This window comes from Sinohyriopsis cumingii, chromosome 6, assembly GCF_028554795.1.
Source record: "Sinohyriopsis cumingii isolate HCF-2022 chromosome 6, ASM2855479v2, whole genome shotgun sequence".
Lineage (NCBI taxonomy): Eukaryota > Metazoa > Mollusca > Bivalvia > Unionida > Unionidae > Sinohyriopsis > Sinohyriopsis cumingii.
In genome coordinates this window covers 37075494-37096085 of record NC_142966.1, presented here as the reverse complement: position 1 = coordinate 37096085, position 20592 = coordinate 37075494, and positions in this window count along the sequence as shown.

The following is a 20592-nucleotide window of genomic DNA, read 5'->3' as shown; positions in this document are numbered from 1 at the left end:
ACATAAAAAAAATTGGAAAGACACCACAAAGTAGGCAAAAAAAACCCCAGAAGACCATAACCCCCAAAACCAGGACCAAAACCCCACTTGACAATATCAGTAAAACAAAAAGAGAAAACTTATCCCCCAATGGAAAATACTAAATTTAAATCAGTCCTGAAACTAAAAGGCCCCAGCAAATGGATGGACAATCAAACCTTAACTAAAAAAGCTCAAGGAAAATGGTGCGCCCATTAAAAGGGCACGGATTGAATAATCACAAAGGACAGGAGACCAACACAGCAGTCATAAAATCTAAAACACCACTTTCAACCATGGTACAATTAGGCCCATATGGAGTACGCCATCGCCTGGAACCATATCTTAACAAACTCAGGTTTTGCAGTAACTGCCAGCATTGTGGGCACTACGCGTCCAAATGCAAATTCAACAATGTAAACAATGCGGGAGGAACGATAGGGGACCTTGCAAAAGGGCCACACCAAAGTACACAAACTGCCGGGGACAACATAAACCACAATCCCCTGAATCTCCTTATGCAATTAGGGAGTGCAAAATCATAGATCTTATGAACAGCAAAAATATGTCCTACAATGCAGCCAAACAGATAACACGGCTATCTAACCAAAACTTCGAAACAGGCAGGAATATCAATAAAACAAATAAAACATTAACTCAAGAAACATACAAAAATGTCAAACCCAAACAACAAGAACAATCATCAAGCTTAGAAAAACCTAAAGCAAAGGCATTAACATCACTTAAACAGGACAAGGGTAAACGTACACACGCCCCCCGTTTAACAGCTAAGGTAAACTCAAACATAAATAATGGAATCACAACTGTGCCCTCAGTAGAACAGATAATACAAGAAATCCTTACAGTAACCATAAACAGCCTAATCCCAAACAAACAAAATTTAGAGCAAACGTTCGGAAAAATCAAGCAAATACTAGCCAAAATGCCTTAACCTCCCCTCCCCCACAATTCAATAACCAATTTAAACGACCACATGCCACTGTGAATAGCACAACTAAAAGCAATCTAATAATATGGCAATGGAACTGTAGGGGTATTCCATGCAACATCATTAATTAACTAAAAATCAAACTACAAAAACAAGTTCCAAAGCCCGAAATCATTTGAATTCAGGAAAGTAAGATCTTTGATAAAACTAAGCAGCTACAAAAAATTCCAGGTTACTCCCCAGGTGATTTTAAAAATCGTAATAATGGAAAGGGAGGGTGCCTTGTCGTTTTCATAATATATAATTTACCAAATATAACTCCAGTTAACATAATACCTACAATAGGTAGTAAGGAGACATTCGAGCTACAATCCCTAATAATCCAAACGGGGAGGGGTAGTATTAAAATCTCTAACATCTACGACCCGGGTGGAAACACTAACGTTTCCAATTTGGCAACCTACAGGCAAATTACCAAACACAAATTAGAAAACAACATCGTCATCTGCTGAAACGTGAATGCCCACAACGACCTGGGACGGACAAAAGAGGCAGGTTGGTTGAGGCATGGGCTGCCGAATCCAACCTGACCATCCTTAATGATGGGACAAAAACACAACTCAACCCGGAGGATGGAACTCTGTCTGCCATCGACATAACCATATGCTAGCCGAAATTAGCTCAGATGATTGATTGGAAAGTGGATCAAAATGACTCGCTAGGCAGTGACCACTTTCCAATCATCATCACTCTGCAGATGGCCGTCCAGTATAACCCCACCAACAAACAGCTCCGTTGGAAATATGAGAGCGCTGATTGGGGATCATTCGGAAAACTGTTCACAAAAATGAACACCGATAGTCTAGAAAATGAGGATAGAAATATATTTTATGAAAACACAATTAGTACAATACAAGCAGCAGCAACATCTAACATACCTAAAACCAGTGGTACATTAACTAAACAAACGGTACCCTAGTGGAACAATCAATGCAAACAGGCTCATAAAGAAAAAAGAAAGGCACTTAAAAAGTTTTAAACGATCAGGCAATTCTATAGACTGCACAACTTATAAGGAAAAGGAAAAAAAAACTTCAAACAAATAATGAAGCAGGCAAAGGAAAAATCTTGGCAAAATTACTGCTCTAATAACAACATTAACACCAACTCTAAGCGAGTACGGGATAAGACCAAATCAATTAGGGGAAAAACAGTTAACACCACTTCCAAAATAACAGGTGCCCTCACAAACAAGGAAAAGGCAGACAAGCTATCCAACAATTTAATGCAATGAGTAACAACCTAAACCACACCCAAGCCTTCCAACAACACAGGGATACAGGGAAAAACTCATAAACATCTATTTCAAGATCTAGGTCCGAAAGAATCAAAGTTAAATAGCGAAATATCATTATATGAGTGGCATTGGGATCTAAAAAGGAAACATCGCCAGGAGAAGACCAGATAGGCTAAATTATATATAAAAAGTTGCCTGAAAATTTTCCAAACTCTCTCCTAAAGCTGTTTAACAAGATGTGGGCTGTAGGTAAACTACCTGATAAATGGAAACATGACATCGTAATCCCAATCTCTAAACAAGGTAAAGACCCTAATGACATAAATTCTTACAGACCCATCTCCCTGACTAACAACGTCTGCAAAATTATGGAAGCAATAATAACAAATCGACTTAAATATCACTTAGAAAGAATCAACCTAATATCTGAAAATCAATGCGAATTTAGAAATAAAAGGTCCACAACCGATTATTCGATTGGAAGCGGCAATTAAAATAGCATTCTACTCCAATCGAAAAGTAGACAGAAATTTAATAGCAGTATTCCTGGACCTCGAAAAAGCGTTCTACCTCGTCTGAACAAAGGGCTTAATAGCCAAATTAAACCACTTCGGAATCACTGGACGAATGTTGAACTTCATCGAAGACCTTTTAACTGACCGCAAAATAGTAACTAGAGTTGGGGACACTTGCTCTGAAGTACGCTCACTAGAAAACGGTACTCCGCAAGGGAGCGTACTCAGCCCTACACTCTTTAACATCATGATAAATGACCTAGATCAAAACATAACTTCCAACCGAATTGAAATGTCTCAATTTGCGGACGACAGTGGACTATGGAGATCATGAAACCCCGGAAGTCACAAAATCATCAGTGAAATCCAAGATAGTTTAAACAGTATAGGGAGATGGGCAGATAAATGGGGGTTCAATCTATAACATGAAAAAACCATTACCTTACTATTTACCCCAAACGTTGCATTAATTTAAAATATCCTAAACTTACCATCCAAAATAATATCATTAAATTCGTAAAAGTAGCACGATTCCTGGGTATGTACTATGACGAACACCTTAACTGAGGTCATCACATAAAAATTCTAGTAAATAGCTGCAACAAAGACCTATTCTTACTGAAAAACCTTAAAGGGACCACATGGGGATCCAACGAAGAAACCCTACTAACACTATACAGAGCATTAATAAAGTCAAAATTGAATTGTAGGTGTCAAATATGTAACTCGGCACCGCAACAACAACTTTAAAAAATTAGATACGATTCAAAGAAAAGCGTTAATTATCTGAAGCGGCACTCTGCCGTCTGTAGCTGAGTTCCACATTGTAACTGGAGAACTACCACTGCACTTAAAAAGGCAGGAGTTAACCTTAGGATATGAAGCTAGAATAATAACCCACCCAAATTCACACCCCACCCGTATAGCCATCAATAAATGCAACAAACCATTCAGTAATAAATTAGTACCAAACACCCCTGCAGGAAAACACATGTACCAATTAATTGGACGACCACCAATAGCTAATTACCAGGCTGAAATAACTAATAACTATGACACAACGCCATGGACTAACACAAAACCACCAATTAACACACAAATAACGAAACTTGGCAACAAAAATGAACAAGTGCTTAAGATAAAAACAATTATCACAATGGAAATTATGGCCAAATATCCTAATTCGTTTAAAATATACACTGAAGGGTCCAAAATATCAGAGCCCCCCCCCCCCCCCGAACAGTAGCAAGCAGCAGGAGTAGTAATCCCCGAATTGAACATTAAAATGGGAAAAGATCTACCTGACCACCGCTCTATCTGCACAGCTGAATTCTGGGTCATCTTGGACCCCCTCAGGGGGATTAAAAATAACAACACACATAAAGCAGTAATAATAAGTGACTGGCTAAGCGTCATTTTATCTATACTTACCAATAACACTAAACAAATTTAGATCATATACACTGGAGTCTAGGAGCACCGACCTGTGAACTTGGATCCGTCCTTTCCGCCCTCTCGTCACTTGCCTCGGCCCTGCATAAAAATCTATCAACGTGCAGTGCACGCCCTTAGTGCTACTGAAATTTCAGTACAGTTATATCATAAGTATGAGTGTGTGATGGGTCCATTCCCACTCACACACACCTTGCGCTGCCCGGTAGATACCGACTGGAAAATTGTGTGTGTTCTGGGTCTATTCCCACTCGCCATCAAGCCCTCCATCCAGTCAGTTAGGGACTTCTATTAGACCCACTACCTGATGCTTCAATAAACAGTGCTCCTTGAGCACATAAAAGCTTGGTGGAATGGCTCGAATTCCTTTCACCAGGAGTAATTAAACAGCCTGCTGTGCAGGCATAAAACAGTGGTACATGCATTGCTGTGCGAAAACCACTTTAATTCAAAATAAGAAAGTTTGACCATGATTGATTCACTTTGGCGACAGCGAGGGAGTAACATCGGAGCTCTGGCCGGTACCTTGACGGAGTGGCATGTGCGGACATGGGGACCCACATAATTGTGGAAGAATACAGATAGAAGTCCGGAGATACATGCATGTCCTCATATTGAACAAGAGAGAAGAGTGCTGCTGTAGTTAAAAGGAACTTTACTCTTGAGTATGCAAGCAAATTATAGGCTGAGGTGTTAACAGTCCATTGGTTGGGTGGACCCACATGCGAGGTTTTGGGTCGAACTTAAAGAGTGGTACCGGCTGACTAATGGTGGACTGATAACCCCCAGTTTTATCTCGATATGGAAAAGGTCGAGTTACCTGCCTAAATTGCCAAAGTGAATTATGCAGTTTCCATTTTGGCTGAGAAACTGCTTTTAATAATATCTTTATCTTAGACCCTAATTTGATCATTTAGATACCGCCATCAAAATTTTTATTCCGTTTTATTATTAATGCGTGATACAAAACATTATCACGTCATTTTGACTTAAATGATTAGTATTATTTTAAGAACTGAAGTACAGTTTGTACACAAAATTTAAAATTTATCAATGAATCATTCAGAAATTTATTAACTTATTTGATTTGATTAATTGAACAGGTGACGCACACATTATTGGTATTTTAGCATTGTTCAAAAAATAACTGGACTATATTTGATCAAGTACGAGCTGGCGTTTCAGGGCTCTGTGCGCTTGTGTCTTCTCTCCTGGTCCCTTGCTCCCTTGCCTCTCTCGGACATTCGTACCATGACGGAGATTTGGAACAATTTCCACCCGTCAAAACTCATGTGTCCCGATGAGACGTCATAGTCCGACCAATCGCGACGGGCGTCTCCTTCTGCTTGGTAGGCACCTGGCTCAATGGAACAGACTGATAAATCTTTTTGGAACGTGAATCCGTGTTGGGTCCATTCCCACTCATGAAAGCCTTCTATTCAGGTCGTTAGGGACTAAAATTGTCCTACGACCTGAGCCTGAATTTGCAGTGCTCTTTCATCTTATTAATGCGTGGGGGATGAGGCACTGGTTCCTTCCCCCACGAATAATTATCAGTCCGCCGTGTGGACATTAAACAGATGCAATTGCACTATGTGCGAACGCCTCTATAATTAAAATTACTAACTAACTAGTCTGACCATCCATTGCTACTCGTCAACCTATGAACCTATGAAGATGCCTTCTAATACAGCTAAACTAAACTAAGCCTACGTGCATTTGCATCGTGTCAGGCAAAGCCTGATACCCAAGCCTGAAGAGATAAAGAATGTCAGGATGCTTAAAATGGCCTAAGACCTGATAGAAGAGGTTTTCAGAGAGGAAATTAAGAAGGAGAAAGAAGAATGGACGAAGATGTCCAGACTTCTGAAGCAAAGAGAGCAGGGAGAACAGCATAAGCAGCAACAGCAGCAACAACGGCAGGAACCAGACAGAGGTTTTGTCGACTGCCGTGTAGACATGAAAGAGTTCTCCACCTCTTTCCGAAAAAGCAAACCCTATCCTGTGGGAAAGCCTGTCGCCATCAGGGTCGCAATCACAGACGATAAAAGGTTCCCATAACTCCCCGCCCAAAAAAGCAGCCCTTTTCATACTCTAGAAAAGACATTATATTAGTCCAATTGTCAAAATGTGTGTATTTGTATTTGTCTGAACGTTAAAAAATAGGCGTGTGTCTATAAGCACTTCCTTTCCGTAGCTTGTCAAATAGTATGTGTGTTTTTGTTTATAATTTGCAAGTAAAACAGTGAACATAAGTGTTTCTTTTAGGTCCGCGCCTTCCATATGATGGATAGTAATGTGGACCTTGTAACATAGAACAAAGAAGCGCACCACCTGAACCAAGTGAGAGAAACGGTGAATGAAAATACTAGCTGAACGGTGAAAGAGTGGACTTACAAGAGTTTAATGAGAAGTCTTTCTGGTCAACTTTCAAAAAAGGAAGTCGTAAGCCCCGAGGATACCAGAGAAACTTATGTGACAACCTTCTATACCGTAACAGCTACCAAAACACCGGAAACCTGCAGTACAACAATAGCAGTCTATGAAAAGATTGAGGGATACAAGATTGCTACCATTGCCTTAATGTACACGGCTTTCATTTGGCTGAAAGCCGTATTTGATAATAGCTCTATTTAAAACCCTAATTTGACCTATTTTGGTACCGCCGTCAAAATTTGTAATACTTATATTCTACTCATGCGTGACTCCAACTTTTATAAGTCATTTCGACTTAACTGATTGTTGTTTTTTTTAAAATTAGAATACGAAATGTACACTACGTACACTAAATTCAAACTTGTTCGGAATCATATTCAAAATTGTTGTCTTGTTTTATTTGATTAATTGCAGAAGTGGCTAATACATTATTGGTTTTAGTTTGTCCATAATTATAACTGGACTTTAATTAAGTACGGGCTAGCGTTTCAGGAAGTACACAGCGTCCAAGGCTGGCATGCCTAGTGCCTTTTCCTCCTTTATCATGCTCGGACAACGTACAAGTGGCAGAATGTGGAAATATTTCCAACTGCCATACGACCAGGTGTTCTAATGTGACGTCATCGCTGCCGACCAATCGTAGCTTGCGTCACATACTGCTTGGGTTGACACCTGGGGCTTTTCAATGCATCGGAACCTTCTAGTAACATGAGCTGTGTGGTACTATTCCCTTTCATGTAACAGCTATTCAGTCAGATTGTTAGGGACTTATTATTCCTACAATCTGAAGGCTTAATTAAATAGTACCCTATGGGTACATTAAAGCCTGGGGGATGTGGCTCTAATTCCTTCCCCCAGGAGTAATTAAAAAGATGCCGGTGGTATCATTAACCAGTGGTACATGTCCCTAGTTGGAAGAACACCACTATAATTAAATGAGATGAGATGACCCTTGTGACTTTTGGTGCCGGGGTGTTTTCCGTCACGTCCACGCTTCACAAATATAATGCGCTATACGTGCCGGGGTGGGTGGGTCTGTAAAGCATTTTCCCGTTTACTATACAGCCCCCCTTCACTACTCCCTTCTGAATTAAACATCTGGAGTTTGTCCTAAAACTCAGTAACTTTATATTCAATGCAGAAAACTACCTCCAAATCAATTGAACCGCAATGGGTTCAAAAATGGCCTGCTGGTATGTTAAAATTTTTAATGGGAAGATCTGAGGGTCAGTTTTTAGAATCGGTTGAACTCATACCATACCTGTGGGTACGCTTCATGAATGATATAGAAATCCAGAGGCTTAATGCAAATAAAATGTAGAGCTAAGAATATAGAATAATACATGATTTTTGATGGGACAACTTAAAATCATTAACAGTACGCAGTGTATTATGATTTGACTTAATACGTGTAAAGCGATAAAAGATGACGATTTTTAAGATCACGCACCGTTTATGCTTGTTAGCACTTCTGACAGATTTGAAAGAGTTATAGGTTACTGCATGTGTATGGGAAAATATGAACTAGTTTTTTGGATGGAATACTGCACGACATTGGGAGTGCAGTATATCTATCCGACAAAACGAGTTCATATTTTCCCATACACATGCACTAACCTTTTTATTATATGCTAATTTTCTTATTCTACCTAATGCTTAATTATGTTAACAAAATACACTAAAGGAAACAAAGTAACTGAATGTATGCCGTATTCCAAACTAAATACACAAGCGCAGATTCATCATTACACAACAACAATATTATTACTGAGCACATAACTCCGCCCAGATAAATTTGAACTTAGCCGCGCGCTCGACATAATTTTCGAAAGAAAATGGCGTATCTAGTTAAAATTGAAATTTGAAGTCCTATTGTGAATGAATGCGCACTGCAACAACTTTTCCATTTGATCTGGAATGAATAGATTTTGGTATTTGTTTCGATTCTACGAAATTTTGCGATTATGGACTGGATTTATAGGTGACAATTCCACATGAAATACATCGAATTGAAAAAGCCAGGGAGAAGCGTGTTGACATCTGCAGATGTGTTTCTGTTTCTGTCATTGAATGTTTGAAATCATAATGTGGGAAAAATGTAAAATCTTTCAATTGCAGTTATCAGAAAAACGCTATGGAATTTAATGCTTATTTCATTTTGCAGTAAGGAGGATGTAATTGCACTTATATTCGAAATTACAGTACAATTCGAAATGTGTAATCAAGATTGAGAACCTATGACATGGTTCATGTAATTCGGATTTGCTGAACTAAGAAAGTACATTTTGAGGAAATTCAGGATGTAAAGCTTTAAGTATATTTTTGCCATCCTTATTTAAAGCTAAAGAAGACAGTTTATCCCTTGTCACTTGTATGTTATTTGTAAGGACAATATCTGGCGTCAACTGTATAGCTAACCTAATTCCCAAACATTGTATCAAAAAAGTTAAGGCGGAATTTGCCCAAGCAGCTGGAATGTGGCAGTCCACGAAACATTTGCTTTACTTCATTCAGAAACAAATTTAATCAACCAAAACGTAAAGCGCCTACTACGCGAGTGTACATGATTTGTTTACAAATCAAAAGTACTGGCGTCTGCGTCTATTGTTTGTTTACAATAGAAAGTAATTCCTTTATGCACGTGAATGCAATATGAAGGTGTGCAATATCGTAAAATATCGAACGATTCTGACAATGTAAAGTTAACGGAGAATAAAATGAGCATATAATACTAGTAAATCCTTGCTAACACAAGTTACACAAATCAGTCTCTAATGCATGAAGCCGATTTTATTAAGACTGATATGCGGATGCACACGATCTTATCTAACTGGCGTGAGAGCTTGCACACTTGTACTATTTCATTCGTAATGTTCAGTTGTGTGGTTAAACATCGAGTTGCACGAGGATCCCGGTCATTTTGTATCAGACATGATTCGACCCCCTAGGTTTAGCTCGGGATACGTTGTGTTCCATTTTTGCATCGGAGTTAATTTATTACTATGTGATAACGACTCATATCCCAGTGGAATAAAGGAGAAATGTCAGTGTTCTATTTTAGCATTTTCGTATCTCTTGGCGCATGTGTCTCTGCTTGAAGATGTAGTGAACATCACGCTATTAATCAAGGAACGTCCCTAGGATGAACATACCACCGCAATGGAAAGTAAAAGCTAACTTACATGCCGCCTTACTGATCAAACGGCATTGTGATTGCTAATTAAGTGATTTTGTGTTAAATGCTGTTTTTATCTCTTCATTCAGGAAAATACCAGATTCTTTGACTCATAATATCCCGACTATAGACCCTAACAGACAAAGTAAATCTCAAAACAGTAATTTTCTGACAGTTTTAAAAAAGAATGCCTGTGTGTATTTGTCAGATAATCATGTCTATAAATATATCTGTGTATTACCTACTTTATAACATCACATAGTTATACAAATATTACGTATTTATTTTAACAATGGTATCTACAAATTCTTCAAAGATATTTCCTCAACTTTTATAATAAATATCTACTCTGCATTTAGAATTGTGTTCTCGCAACTAAACACACAAACAATAAAACAATATAATTTAAATCCCTTTGAGTATCGTTACTCATTGAAAAGTCTGATACACTCAGTTAATTGTATGCATTCCAACATGCAATTTTGAATGTTTCCGTAGGCGATGACAATGTTTGGTGGGGTACATTAACCAATGTCTATGCAGTGTTATGCATCCTGTAGTAGCATATTAAAAACATGTTGATTGGCCCAAGTTATTCCGTCTTCTTTTGTCCCCTTTCAATAACGATTCTACAAAATAATGAATATACTTTTTATTTAATAGTTTTCACAAAAATACTTTTTAAGAATAAATTGGTACATTAATTTATTATATATGCATACAGGTTTTATTTAACGTGGCCCCTTCTATTCATATTTAATCACTTATTAGAATTGTAAAATTGTATTAGAATTGTAAAATTAAGCAAATCATCGTGATAAAGAAAAGATTATGGGATATGACACCAATAATCTTTCCCTTTTAAATATCTTAGTTAACCAAATTATATTTTAAGCTGAAATTATTGAAAAGATTTTTAAGACAGGTATTTAAAGAAACGTTCCCGAATCGCGGATCGTATTAATAGAAAATTATGTTTTAAGACTGTGAAACTAAATCAAAGAAATTGTTTAATTTATTATGACCCATTCATGATATTAACACGAGCAAAGAATCAGACTTTAGACCATCTCATAAGGACAATCCTTTAGCACATCCACAAAATGTAGTACTCTTGTCGACCATGAGCCCCTAACTTAAGTATAAACACTCAGTAATTCATACACAATTTAGCCTTATTTTCATTATTTGAAAACAATACTCTAAGTAAATAAAACAAAAATAAATTATTAATAACCAGAAGTTACGTTTCTAAAATATTTTCCCCTAAAACCGAACCTTCTACTACGATGTGTGCTAGAACATAACATGATACCAGCAATCAGACATTTTTATTTTCAAAACCTAACACTTACCAATGAGACGAACATAATGCTTGAAAGACTAACACTAAAACACTAACTACCACAAGACCAAAATACGTTAATAACAACAATGAAACCACCTTTGAGGCTATAGCTCCTGTTATATAAAACATTTGCCAGAGCATTGTCATGCTTGAATGACAGCGATGCGATCTTCATCAACGCCCGTACCTTCTTGGTAAATACACTTATGTTAAAACTATAGATCAATGTCTCGCAGCCATTATCTTATATTTTTAAATTAAAAAAATTTGAACTTTAACAAATTAATAATGCAATTTAGATTTTAAAAACAAACTAGCAAACACTATCCCCTTCCCTTGTCCAGCAGCTCAAACTAGCAAACACTATCCCCTTCCCTTGTCCAGCAGCTCAGCTACAGATAAAGCAATTATTTTATGAAACAGCCATGAGCAGTTTACACGGTTATGGTTTAAAACTGACAACGGCGATTCAGTGAACATATATATACAGCACAGCGTGACATACAATTCAGGTAAAATCAGTTGATCTGTGTAGTATGGACAACAACATTTGGATGTGGGATATCTAATTGGTACCGAACAGATACTAACACACCAGGATTAGTACCTTCGATATATTGGTTTCGCATCTATTTTAAGGTAAGAAAACTGTTACATCAATCTATCTTTAAAACCAGCGAACAATAATATAGATATAAACATTATCGGTAATCATTTTAATATTCCTCCTCTTCACGACTGGAGATATTTTTATGGTGAAATATCGTGTTGAGAAAAGGTCCCGTAAAACAGAATACCGCATACCAGGGTTTTGGAGAACCCACATCCAATCGTATAAAAGATGCTTACATGTAAACAGGTAATTACCGAGCTAGAACAATTGAATAATAGAAGCAAATGACTACAAAATAAATAACTCAGTGTTTATAATTGATGAAACAAAACAAAAAACAGGAAAGACCTATTTCGTTGTACAAGATATCAACGGGCCAACACTAGATGGAATATCCAGACTAAATAAAAATATCCAATTTTACACTATATGTATTTGATGTGACCAGTGCAAAATATATTCAACAACTTAATTCTAGATGAAAAATGATATGACTCAGATATACAAAATTACTAACATTACATAAATATTGTTCAGGTCTGACATTCAGGCTAAGCTATGATATTGTGGTGCGTGTATGTTTTTGTTACCAACTAATATTATGATGAAAATATTTTGCAATATATTACAACAACAATTGTTAAAGTCATTCAGATACATTTAGTCTAGGAATAAACAAAGTCTGAGAAAAGTCATGATATTATACATTACGAAGTGACTTATTTAAGCAAAAAAACATAAAAAGATAACGAGTTTGCGAACTCTATAATAACTTTCTATGAGTTGCAATTTAGTTACGTCATCTTCATTCTTCACTCCCTTTACTCTATTTTATAATGAATTTCTTATGTCATTTCTTTTCTTTCATCTTTAAGTTTAAGATCATGCGAAGTATCGTTAAAGGTGGTATTAAATTATATGTAACTAATTTAAGACTATACTCACATTTACGTGGAGTATTTTCGCTTTGCTTGCAAAATAAATTAAATGTACAGAGAAACAAAACTGAATATAATATTAAAAGAAAGAAGAAAGCGTTTAGAAATCTGAAGAAATCTCTAAGGTTATAGGGAAACCAGAAAAAGCCCATTCACATTAGGATGATCAACCTACAGTGGAACTTAGAGAACAACTTGTAAAACGTTTACAATACTTTTCAAAAGCCAAAGCAGAAACGTTATAATAACAGGACAATAAAACTGAGATAACTAAATCTGAAACAAGTGCGATGTGTGATTTGGATTTTTTAATGTAGCTTTAGCAATTTTTCAGTCATATCGCTACGATGTCTGCATAGTGACGTCTAGCACTGGGGCATCATGCCGCAGACATGTAGCATGATGTCCGAACCAGTCACGTGGCACCTGGCACCAGGCCGACCAGTCCTAACACTAACCTCTTAATGCTGTGCGCCAGGCGAGGCAGCTGTTAGTATCATTTTTATAAGTCTTTGGTATGACTCGGCCGGGGTTCAAACCCGCAACTTCCGGACCTTCTAACTAGTCCAAAAATTCCTATAAGATATATTTCATTGTGTGGTACTAAAATACATCGTCTTTAGCACCACAATAATAACTATATCCAGTATTTGTGTAGAAAAAGAAATTTTTATTTTATTCGATGGCTAAAATTAAACACCCCACCCACTTCTCGTAAGTTACGTCACTTTCATGGGTTGATAATATAAATACCAGTGAATTTAAGAACTTGGTAGGTTTGGGGTGGCCAAATCTGTCGCAGTATAATACATGTTTGACTATTGGGAAACATTTGATCGTATCTGACCATAAAGAAAGTCCGAGTGATTAATGTATCATTGTAGGCGATCATTGTTGTCAAGGAAGTAAGGGCGAATAACATCATATCGATCAAGCCGCTAGTGAGTTATCTCTGTGGGTGCTCTGTGGTCTTTCGGATGCAATATCCACAGGGTAGTACAGTACTAAGGTACTGATGTAAGCATGTTCCTATACTTTTATTTAATTTTGCTTCGTGCTTCTTCGGTTCAACACCTCCGATAATACTACGATACTGACATTGCTGATTTCACAGCCTTTAACACAAATTTCATGAAAAATATATTGCGATACTAGGATATGTTTGAAACTGAGTAGTCTATGTGATAGTAAGAAAGTCAATAAAGAAAAAAGTGTAAAATAAAAATGAATTCAATATATTCACAATGTATGCTGATTCGTTATTTAAGCACATAACAAATTACAAAGAAATGAATTTTCCCAGTTCATTCAATCATGTGATGTATAGACATAATAAAAACAAGGTAGTACTGTTTATGAATGTCGAGAACGGTTTCATTATTGACATTGTAAAGCTAATTATTTGACAGACACTTACGCACCATGTAATTAAAGCAAAACACTAAACACTTGCAAAGTGTTTATCTTTTGATATGTTTGGTAGTATCTAAAACTACTCCTTTGACTTTATCTGGATTTACTATGGACATATTGAAGCACATAATCTGTCTTTGAGGTAAAACGTTTAAAAATGTGCATTTCTCTTAAATCTTTTACATTCTGCAATTACCAAACGATAAATAAAATATGCATCACTAATAATGGTTTCGTAATGGTAGATGCTTTCTTATTTACATCGTCAAGGTTGATACTGCCATCATTCATAAACAAACCATGTCAGTAGTGAAGGGGGGCACTTTAGCGACAATGGGAATTAGCATTAAAAACACCCTTGGGGCACTTTAGCGACAAGGGAAATTTAACATGGAGAAAAATCGTGGGGCACTTTACCGACAAGGGGAATTAACATGGCGATAAATCGTGGGGCACTTTACCGACAAGGGGAATTTAACATGGGAATAGAGTTTGGGCTTGTTTAGGGACAAGGGGAATTTAACATGGGATTTTTTTTAAAAAAATTTTTAAAAAAGGGGTAGGCAATTCAAAGACTATCTCTTTTCGAGAAATATGGCTGGCCCTGAAAAGGGCCTTTGGTTTATGTTAATATACCCTTAACATAGAGGGCATTTGCGACATCTTCTTTTCCTCAAACTTCGTCTTACAGCAGGGCCATACATCAGAGTCCTCTTGAGGCAACCTTGTCTCTCTATATAGACTCTTCTTATCCACAGGCTGCTGTTGGTCCTGTGGACAACGGTCCACTTGGCTCGGACATACATGAGCATGTCCGTCCTGAACATCATTGTTGACACAAGGGTTGAAGATTCAACGTCGGTCCACATGTTGAGGCTCCGAGAATAGGTGAATCAATGCAGTGAACGGCGCTTATTTATAGGGACAGGAAGGATTGAAACGGATTGAGTTCATTCACCAATCCAAACACGCGTTACAGAATTCAGTCAGCCCGCATCCAATCGTAAGAGTGTAGTCTGTGACGTCACGTAGTCTATATAGATTCGCTAGCGCTTGTGTGCAGTCAATCTATGCGACAGTGATTCAACATGACGGAAACTCAGAAAACGATCCATTGGGGTGCACCAGCAGGAGAGACTGCCCAAGGGAACTCGGACTTACTTTCAGAAGAGGTGAATTGGGATTTTGTGGATTTTCTCTCCTCGCAAGAATTTGTTCCGGAACCTTCGTTACCTTCTTCATTACCGCAAGTGGAAAATTTTAGACAGAGACAAAAAGAAGAATTGGAGAAATTTATACAACGACAAAAGGAAGCGGAACAGGCTTTTCTCCTACAGCAACAGCAACAAGAAGAAGAGGTAAGAAAAAAACAACAGCAGCAACAGCAAGAAGAAGTAGTAGCAGCAAAGAAACAAGAGGGTGAAAATCAAACGGTCACGGTACTGTTGGACATTTTAGCGGAGTTAAGAAGTCTGAAACAAATGTATCAGACTTCATTATCACGACCGAAGAGAATACGACCTTCCCGAGCTAAACACGTCAACCCTGTGACTAAGCCTACCGTACCACCCTTAGTGATTTCAACCCAATCATCATCAGCATTACGCAGTTCAGAAGTAGGCCTTGGCCGTGGCAAAGGCATAAGGCAGTTAAAGTTGATTGGTTAAACTCACCCTTTCACCATGAAGAAAAAAGGCCCTTTTCAGGGCCACCCACATTTCTCGAAAAGAAATACAATTTCAATTTGCCATTAACTCAAAAAAAAAAAAAAAAACCCCACCCATTTTACCCTTATAGTACGTGTCTGTGTATGAGTGCGTGAGTGTACGTTCTTATTTTAAAATCACAACTCAAAGACACTTACCTTATATCATTCATTTATTCTTTTCTCCATTTTTTACAATCCAATTCACAATTCACAACACAACACTTTAATAAAAAGTTCATTGACTTCTTCTTTCTCCTTGTTTAGTCTCTCTGTTTCTTGAATTTCTTCACTGTCTTTTCCTCATTTTCTTCCCTTCTTCTTTTCTTCTTCTCCTCTTTCTTTGCCTCTTGTAAATAGAATTGTCTTTTTTCTTCCTCTAAAGAATCCCTCTCTTCTTTCGAAGAATCCCTCTCTTCTTCTGAAGAATTCCTCTTTTCTTCTGACTCCTCTTGTTTCTTTTTTGGGCAATCTGGAGACCAATGTCCTTTTTCTTTACAATAATAACAGGTATCTTGACTTTTGTCTTTTTTAGTCCCTGTTTTTGTTCTTTTTTGACGGTCTGGACACTCTGAAGACCAATGCCCTTTCTTCTGACAGATATAGCAAGTATCTTGACTTTTATCTCGAAAGGAAGGAGAGTAGTCTGTCGGCTGGTCTGAAGAGAATTTTCTAATGACCCCTCGCAAAGCTCTGACGAAACGTTCCATCTGGTCAGTCTCTTCCATCGTTGTGCTCGGCTTGAGAGTGAAATGAATAGTGAAAGGACAAGACACACACCCTTTTATATACGCTGGTCTGCTATGACTATAAAGTAGTTTATGGTGTTTGAACTTGAGTCATTTGACTTTTTGCTTTCAAGATGAAACGATCCCATTCATTCGAGAAGAAAGAAGAAGAAAGTAAGAGGCAGAAACGTGATCTATCGCCTCGAACCAGGGCTGAAATCTTGGCACAAATTCATGCCAGTGATTTTGAAGAGGACATGAGTGAACCAGAATTTGAAACCTCTAAACCAAGTTCACCACCCTTAGTCAACCCTGAAAAGTACTATTCCATTCGAGAGACGGAAAAGCGCTCCTCTAGAAAATTTAGAACCACGGCTTACAAATACACGGTGAAGTTTAAAGATTTCAAGGCTGAAGTGCCGTTAGAGAAAGCAGAAGTGTTCATCACCGAGGTGTGGGATTCTTTGCTCACTTCACTCAAGCGACAATGTCAACCCAAAGAAGACGATCGCTTGAGACTTTCCATACAACACGACGGTTTGAAATCCCCTGTTTGGATCGAGTTTAGCACCCCTGCAGAACTGAACGCTTCCAAAGTCATGGACAAGATTCAACACGTGCAACAATCTAATGACCAGTTTGACATCACCGATGGTAAAGCCACATTGGACATGACCCACGTCTCTCCTCCTCAAGGAACTGGACGCAAAAAGATGTTATTGGTGGACGACCTTCGCAACACCAAAAAGAGTCTCGTCCGAATTAACAACTCTCATGACCAGATGTGTTTAGCCCGTGCCATCGTGGTGGGACGAACCTATGCCAACAAGAACGACACGGTAGAATGGAAAAGAACCTGGAAAACTATTCAACGATCCGATCGAGCCAAACAACAAAATGAAGCAGAACTCCTGTTACAACAAGCCGGACTGTCCAAAGACACACCCTGTGGCATTCCTGAGACGCAAAAATTGCAAGATGCCCTAGCTCCACGATACACCTTGAAAGTGCACCCTCAAGAAGTGCGCGGACCTCTGTTGTTTCGAGGCCAAGACTTTAAGGACGGAAAATACATTCACCTTTATCATCACGATGAACATTTCGATACCATTACCAGTATCACCGGATTCCTGAAATACAGTTATTACTGTGAGAAATGTGACCATGGTTATAACAATCGAGAGCAACACAAGCATTGTGGATCGAAATGCACAGGATGTTTGGCCTCTTCACCCTGTCTGAGCGAAGAACCAGTGCCTTGTTCAACTTGTCTGCGCACGTTTGTCAGCCCTACCTGTTAACAACAACATCTGAAAACGCAAGGTTCACAGAAGAAATGCGCTTGTCAACTGCTGAGATTGTGCTCTACGTGTGAACAAGTCATACGTACCAATAATACCAAGGCACACGTATGTTCAGGAAAGAAAAAATGTCACATTTGTCACCACATCGTGGACTTGGAACACCAATGTTACGTGCAAAAATACCAACCCCCACCAGAGAAAGAGGACGGTCACAAGAAGAAAGGCAATTTCATCTTTTTCGATTTCGAATGCATGCAAGAGACCGGCATTCACATTCCTAATTTCTGCGTGGCTCATCGAGCGTGCGAGAAGTGCATTCAAGAACCTATCTTCAGTCATTGCCCTCACTGCAGCAAGATACCCGGAGGGCGTGAAAAAATCTTTCGGGGACCAAACACGTTAGCCGATTTTGCCCAATGGGTCTTAGACCCCGTCGACAAGACGTGGAGCCAAGAGGACATCGAACGTTACGGAGATTGTCATCGTCATGCCACGGTGATGGCTCACAATTTCTCCGGATACGATGGACAGTTTCTTTTGAGGTACTATACGGAACAAGGCACCGAACGTCCTAAAGTGACTTTGAACGGAGCCAAAATCATTTTCATGCAAGTGGGACAAGTACAGTTTAAAGATTCGATGAGCTATTTGGCCATGCCTTTGAGTCGAATGCCTAAAACGTTTGGAATGACAGAAATGGCTAAAGGGTACTTTCCACACTTTTTCAATACGGAAGCCAATCAACACGCCGTTCTACCCCATTTACCTGAGGCTCACTATTACGACCCCGACAACATGCGTACCGAACAACGAGAAGCTTTCTACGCTTGGTACCAGGCTCACGCCTCGGACCCTTTCGACTTTCAGGAAGAAATGCTAAAGTAGTGTCGTTCCGACGTGGACATTTTACGGCGTTGCTGTGGAAAATTTCGAGAACTGTTCATGGAACACGGAGGGGTCGATCCTTTGAAAGAAGCTTGCACCATTGCCAAAGCGTGTTCCTTAGTATATCGACAACGATTCATGCCTGAAAACACCGTGGCTGTCATCAGTCCTCAAACGACCCACTATGTCAAACGCCAATACTAGGTCAAAGCCCTACGTTGGTTACATTACTTGTGCGACAAGGAAGACAAGTGGATTCAGCATGCCCGCAACGGAGGGGGCGAAAAGACCATCGGAACGTATTCGGTCGATGGCTGGGACTTAGAAAACCCCAAGATCGTGTACGAGTTTAACGGTTGCTTATTGCACGGATGTCCCGTCTGTTACCCTGACCGTGGCACTAAAAATCAGTTTTTGCAACGAACCATGGAAGACTTGTACCAGGACACTTGTCAGCGGCGCCTAAAGTTGGAACAGCAAGGATACCAAGTGGTGGAAATGTGGGAACACGAGTACGATCACCGTATGAAAACCGATCCCGAGTTTAAACGCCTCGTGGAAAGTTACCAGTTCATGGACCCGCTGAACCCGAGGGATAGTTTGTACGGAGGAAGGACCAATGCCACCTGTTTGCTGTACCAAGCCGACGAAGAGAAAGGAGAAGAAATCAAATACTTGGACGTGTGTTCGCTGTATCCCTACGTGTGCAAATATTGTCGCTTTCCTGTAGGGCACCCACAATTGCTGACGGAACACATCGACCTGAAAAATATTCGACAATACGAAGGCTTGATCAAGTGTAAAGTTTTGCCTCCCACGAACCTATACCATCCCGTCTTACCTCACCATTGTCAAGGCAAACTGATGTTTCCCTTGTGCCGTACTTGTGCCGAAACGTCCAACCAAGACCAAGCTTGTCAGCACAGCCAGGAAGAACGGGCCTTGACGGGAACCTGGGTCAGCGTGGAATTGTTCAAAGCTTTGGACATGGGATACCAACTGTTAGAAGTGTACGAAATTTGCCACTTTCCCAAGACACAACAATACCGCAAGGGTGACCCCAGTCAGAAAGGCATTTTCGCCGACTACGTGGATGCCTTTTTGAAACTGAAGCAAGAAGCCAGCGGCTATCCTTCCTGGTGTCACACTCCCGAAGACCAAATACAATTCAAAGAGAAATACTACGAACAAGAAGGCATCACTTTAGACCACATCGAGAAAAACGAAGGCAGGCGATCGTTTGCCAAAGTGATGTTAAATTGCTTGTGGGGTAAAATGGCACAACGCCCGTGTTTACCCAAGACGGAATATTTGACAGAACCTTCCCGCTACTTCCAGATGATTCACGACAAAACCAAATACATGAAACACGTGGACGTCGTTCGAGAGAATTTGATCTTGGTCAATTACGAAGAAGATCTGGACTTTGTACAAGACGACCCTTTTGGAAACGTCATCATTGCGGCTCACGTGACAGCCCATGCTCGCTTAAAATTGTACGAAGCTTTAGAACTTTTAGGGGAACGCGTCCTGTACTTTGACACGGACAGCTGCATTTACATCCATCACCCTATTCAACATCACCCTGACATCGAAGGAGACCGTTTAGGAGCCTGGACAGACGAGCATCCCGACGACAAGATTCTAAGTTTCGTCAGTGGCGGTCCCAAAAATTACGGCTACGAATACCGGGACAAACAAGGAGAAGTGCACACGACGTGCAAAGTGAAAGGACTGACTCTGAATTATCGTACCAGTCGAGTGGTCAACTTTGGGGTATTGAAAGAAGCCTTGCAATCGGGAGAGGATGGAAACT